We start from the raw sequence: 6,000 nt of genomic DNA, 5'->3' as shown, positions 1-6,000 counted from the left end.
GAAGCCCGTGAATACAGCAAAAGGCTACTGCCATCTGGAGGTGGAACATTCAAGTACGCTCACCAAACAATAAATCCGACTTGATGGCAGCCGGATTTACAAAATACATCTGCCCTGAAATTCCCTCGGCGTGCGCGGCCCGGCCATACATCATTTTTGTTTGGGTGCGGGGAGATGGGGATAATACTTACTAGCCAATAAGACACACAAAGATACGCTGTTGCTGCAGCCAAAATCAAAATAGGAAAAACAAACCCACCAGCACCTAAATATACCTGGCACCTCCAAACACTTCCGAGATGTTATAAGCGCCTTATAAACACGCCAAAAAAATAAATAGCTTTCCGTAAAAGCTATGGAGTCATCAGTCCACCGTGTTTCTCTTCCTAAACACGTAGACGTCCTACTTGAAACGTCACGACGACTAAACGACATTTCATAAAAACGTGAAAAACGTCATCACTCGTTAAAGGCATTTGAGAAAGTCTCGGCAAACTTTTAAACGAACGCGATGTAACCGGGTCTCTTAAGGACTTTAAATGTGTATTTCAATTGATAATGAAAGCAACATAAGGACTTCCTTTACCAAAAGCTCCTTTTCTGTGAGTCTCCAGTTAGCAGGTGAGTACATACGATCCAGCTTTGTAGTGAATTTTATGTGCATTTCTTTAGCATCAATTAATTTAGATCGTTCTCGCCCCTTTGTTGTTGTATTGATAAGAGGAGATCTTTAGCAACCTCTGGAAACACACGTTGAAGGAAGCGGCTGCAGCTGAAGCTGTTATTCTTTGCATTGTACTTATCACATGTTGAAATAAAAAAAATGTAAGTACGTGACTTTCTAAACATCTGGTTTTGAAATTACACAGGGCAGCCAGTTGGTATCGTAGACACAGGAGCTGCCCTGAAGCTCATTTACAGTATAGTTCAACTTTTGGATTGCTCGCAGACACAGTAACTGCCTTTTAGCTTCTAAACAGACGTGGTCTGTTGTAAGTGACTATACCTGCGACGGCTAATGATTGCAGACGGGTACTATCTCCGGTTCCAGTGCCTACTCTGAAAGTAATGATTCCCCAGGGGTAATGGCTTCAGATCCGGTACTTTCTCTGGCTCTATGACCCTTCTGTGGATAATAAGTGCAGGCACAGTGTCTGTTCTAGGTCTAATGGCTGCAGACACAGAAACAACACCCCGATGAATATCAGCAGACAGGCCCATCACATCCTCTGGCAGGAGCGAATGAGTGCAGGCACAATACCTGCTCTGGAGCTAATGAGTTCCATTACAGTACGTACCTGCTCATCAGCTACGTCTGACAATACCTGAACTGGGGCAAATTACAGACACAGTACCTGCCCTGGAACTAATGATGTTGATACAGTACCTGCTATTACCTCCACGCTCACTCTTCCTCGTCCCAGTAGTTACCTCATGAAGCCTCTGACACAGGACCTTCTTCTATTTCTTTAAATTCCTATAACTCCTCCCCCACATCCACGTCACTCAGTTTAATTTTTCCTGCCTCTGGCAGGTTGGCCTTTTTCTTCCCGGTGTGGGGCACTGGGGAGCACCGATTGCTGGCCCCCTGGGGGGGCAGTGGGGGGCTGTGTGGCGGTGCCCTTGGCTCCCTCAGGTGCGGCGCTGCTCCTTGACCACCTGCTGGGTTTGGGGTCACAGTTGAGCGGGATTGTCTCGCTCGGTTCTTTGCTGGGCTCAGGACCGCAGCGTAAGCACGGCCCGGGGGAAGGCAAGGAGAGGGGAGGACTGGGCTTGATGTTTTTCCCCTCTCCTCCTGTTTTGGCCATCTTGACTCCTTGAACATGCCATTTCCTCGTGCTTTGTGTGTACATCTTTATTGGAAATGATGGCAAGCACTTGGCAGTATGGGCTAGCCTTCCCTTTTTGTTGTGAGGCCTCTCTGCTTCTTGTCGTGGGGTGACAGTGGCAGAGAGTCTTTGAAAGTGCGGGGGCTCTGTTCTGTAACAGGCATGTGACATACCACCCGCTCCTCACACACGCAGCCCAGGATGCACTGGATGTTGGCTGCATTCTTTGCGTGCAGCCTGTGAAAACGGCGCAGATTTGGACACGTCTGCAAGCGGCCGGAAGGGTACGGGCTTTGCATAGTCTACACTTCGGGTTTGAGTCTCTGCGGTGCTGTCTTGGCCCTTCATCCTTCCTAGACCGACGCATTGGAAAGATTGAGAGCATGGGGCTACCAGCTTTTGGATACAGGGCTCAAGCCACCTCTCAGTCATGTGGCGAGTTAGTGGTGTGTTTGGGTCTGTGCTAGCTATGGACGCAGACTCCTTGTCCTGTCCTCTTCCTCTGAACTGCACAAGGGAAGGTTAAAGGAGAGGATTTTCTTTTCTCTTGTCCGGAATGGAATTATAGAAAATGCATCATGGAAGTAATGGCCATGGAGAGGGTTCCCAGTGTCTCTTCTTTTAGGGCCTAGGTCCTCTGGTGCCGACGTGTTGCTTTCACGCCTCCTCCCAGACTTGTGAGAAGTGATATGGCACAATGTGGCACATGTCTGTGCTTAGAGGGGTTCTTAGAGCCCCTGGTGCCGGTGGAAGGGGATGTCACTTAGTGGGTTTTTCCAATGTAGGCATACCCGAGGTGGGGGGTTGCCTTTGATGTCTGCTATCCGGGATGGATTGCTTTGCTCCGCTTTGTGACAGTACTCTGCCCTTTTGACGCCAGCCTGGTGGCTCCTCTGTCGGCTGAGGGGGCCATAGTCTGCTGGACTTCTGGGCTGTCCTGTGTCTTCCTTTTGATAAGTCGGATCTGTTTGTGTACTGACAAGCATGCTGTTATATTGTGGTGCAGGCATGCTTCAACATCCTGTGATTTTCTTCTGGTGCAAGTGCAGTGACTGGCGGTTTTCCCTGGCTCCTCGTTGCTATCTTCTCGGAGGTGTATGGGACTGGTGGGGTTCGGCTTCCTGGGTAATGGGCTCTTTCCGGAGGGGGGTATCAGTTGCCGTTCCTGTCTCCTCCTTTCAAGGTTTGCATGGTTAGGACTTTGGTACCCAGCTCACGGTCCAAGTAGTTGGTCATGGGATCCGTTCTCTCCGAATGGTGGTTGTGGGTTACCTTCTTGCCCGTTCCTCTCCCTGTTCAGGGTCAAGTTTTCTACTTGCGGGTGTTCCTGTTCCCTATGCCTTCTAGGATGTGTCACCTGCTTATGGGTCAAAGGCCCTGCACTGCTTGTCTGGATGGAACGCTTCAATGTGGGGGCTTTGCGGAATGTACTCTGGATGTTGTGCGGGGGGGGCGCTTGCTGGCTGTTCTGGGCTTGGTTCTGAGAAGGCAGTATGTCTCGGCTCACCTGTTGCTGAAGTTACGGGGCACGTGGCGTCTTGGGTGTTTTCCAGTTCCTTGAGTCCGTCTTCAGTTACGTCCCCTGGTGTCTTATACTCTCTTCCACTGGCTCCTGACGTCTCGGCTTTCGTGGTTTTGGTTTCAGTGTCCCCAGCGCTGCATCCCCTGCTATGGTGGCGGGGGGTTTCAGGTCTACAGGCTGAGGTGTGCATGGTCCTTCCTCCTGTGGCCTCTCTTACTACTGACGCCAGCAGAATGGTTTGGGGGATCTACATTGGGGATCCTCTCAGCTCAAGGGTTGTGAGATCTGGGGAGAGCCGGCGATCATCCAATTGGCAAGAGTTGTGCCATTATCCAAGCTCTGGTGTACTTCGAGGAGTTACTGGACGGTTGGCGGTTTTTGGTCCGATCGAACAATACGACGGCTTTGGCATATGTCAACTGCAAAAGGGGTTCCGGCCGCTCCTTGAATGCTCTGGCAGCGCTGATAGGCACCTGGGAGGAATCTCATCTGGTGGCCTCACGTATCAGAGGGGTGGACAATGTTCAAGCTGATCTTCTCAGTCACCGGTATCACTCCTCTGCGGAACTGGTCGTGTCGGCTCAGGTCTTTGTGGTGACCTGTGTCAGATTCGGGTCCCCGGTTCTAGACCTGTTTACATCCCCGGCCTCAGCAGAAGTTCCCCTCTTCTGCTCTCTGTTTCAGGATGAGGGGATTGGGGGATGTACACCCTCTCAGTACAGTGGCCTTAGGGTTTTCCTTTATGCCTTTTCCGCCTATTCCCCTTCTGCCCCAGGTGGTTTTGGCGCATCAGAGTGTCCAGGGTGACTCTGTTGTTGTTGGCTCCGTTCTGGTCCCGCCGGAGTTGGCTCCCCTTTCTGTTGGAGCTTCAGTCCTAGGAACCTTGGCTGGTTCCGAGGTGGCCGTGTCCCCTTCAAGGGGATCTGCGGTTGGAAGTCCACCGGATGCAATGGGCAATGTGGCTATTGCTCAGTCTAGGTTGATAAATCCTGTAGTTGAGTCCATAATGGATGCTCTTAGACCCTCCACTCTGAAGGTGTTTGGCAGGCATTGGGGCCATTTCCGAGACTGGTATGGGCGGTCTGGGATCCCTCCCCTGCGTTCTGGCCTCTCTGCTATCCTTCAATTCCTCCAGTTGGGATTTGACAGGGGCCTGGCAGTTTTTTTTCAAGGTTTCGCTCTCAGTGGGCGTCCATGTTATTCCTTTTGGGGGACTCTGATGGTCACTTGGAAGGGGAGGCGTTGGTGGGGAAGTTTTTCTTCTTTCCGTCCTTGTGCTGATAAAGGGCTTCCCCCTTAGGATCTCCCTCTTGTATTACGGTTCCTTCAAGGGCCTCCTTTGAGCCCATTTCCGAGATTGATATCAAACATCTTACACTGAAATCTGCTTTTCTTATTGCCCTCGCTTCTGCCTGTAGGCTTGGGGAGATTGGGGCTCTCTTATCTCACCCTCCTTTCCTGAGGGTGCTGCCAGACTCGGTGGTACTGAGGTGTGGTCTGAAGTTCCTACCTTAAGTTGTATGTCGGTTTTCACACCTCTCAGGAACTGGTTCTTCCTGACTTCTTTCGTGATCTGAGAATGCCTGAAGAGGTGGCTTGGTTTAACAATATGTCCGGCGGGACGTGTTGGAGTATTTGGCTAGGTTTGCTTTTTTTCCACTATAGTCTTCTGATTGCTTGTGGTCTGGCTGGGGCTGGGCGTAACGCATCTGTAGTTTCCATTTTATGGTGGTTCCGGGTTGTGATCTCCAGGGCCTACGTGGCTTCTGGCCGGCCTGTGCCTGCGCACAATCAAGGGCGGTCCGCCAGGGGTTTGGCGGCTTCCTGGGCCGATGCAAGGAGGGTTTTCTCTGCAAGAGATTTGTATGGCTGCCGCCTTGGCTGGTCTAGGCATTTTCATCAACCGCTATGGGTTGAGTTTCTCCCACTCGGGGGTTGGTTCCTTCGTGGTTGGAGTTTTGTCTGTGGGGATGTGAATTAAGAGTTATTGTGGGTGTGTTTTGCTGCACTGTTTTTGGCTCTGTGTCTCATTGGGACCTTTTCCCTGTTGCTGCTTTGGTATACCTCATGAGGTAAGTACTGGGACGAGGAAGAGTGGACGTGGAGGTAATGCTCTGATTACTTACTGGCAATCTTCATTACTCCTAGTCCTACTCTTCCTCGTCACAGTACTGACGACCCTCCTCACCTCACCCTGCCTGCGGGGAAGGTCCCATGCTCCGCTTGGTAATATGAAACTGAGTGATGTGGATGTGGGGGAGGAGTTATAGGAATTTAAAGAAATAGAAGAAGGTCCTGTGTCTGAGGCAGGGGCCTCATGAGGTAAGTACTGTGACGAGGAAGAGTAGGACTAGGAGTAATAAAGATTACCGGTCAAAGCAATCCCTTACATATAACAGAATACCTGAATGATGTCATCCACAGTAAGTACTTTGGGTGTAACTATTCCAGTCACAGTATCTGCTCTGGAGCTAATGGTATTTAACACAATACCTGCTCATGAGCAAATCTGGGGTAAATGACTGCAGAAACAGTAAAAACCCCATGCATCCTTTTCTTCTCGTGTGTCCTTTCCTATTTCTAATTCCCCTTTGACACCTCGAACCACACTTTCTGAAATGAACGTATAGCATAAAGAAGTGATCAGTA

The 6,000-nt window shown here is 50.5% G+C and overlaps 1 protein-coding gene across 1 annotated transcript in view; it reads left to right on the top strand.

Moving 5' to 3' along the window:
* The first annotated feature begins 496 nt into the window (after positions 1 to 496).
* TFIP11 (tuftelin interacting protein 11) overlaps positions 497 to 6,000 on the top strand; it is a 643,289-nt gene continuing 637,785 nt past the window's right edge. The window contains exon 1 of the mRNA XM_069623380.1: positions 497 to 621. The gene's annotated coding sequence lies outside the window, so the exon portion shown is untranslated. The remainder of the gene's footprint in view (positions 622 to 6,000) is intronic.

Source organism: Ambystoma mexicanum, chromosome 11, assembly GCF_040938575.1.
Source record: "Ambystoma mexicanum isolate Mex_15411 chromosome 11, UKY_AmexF1_1, whole genome shotgun sequence".
Classification (NCBI taxonomy): domain Eukaryota; kingdom Metazoa; phylum Chordata; class Amphibia; order Caudata; family Ambystomatidae; genus Ambystoma; species Ambystoma mexicanum.
This window is presented reverse-complemented; position numbering and strand designations above follow the sequence as displayed.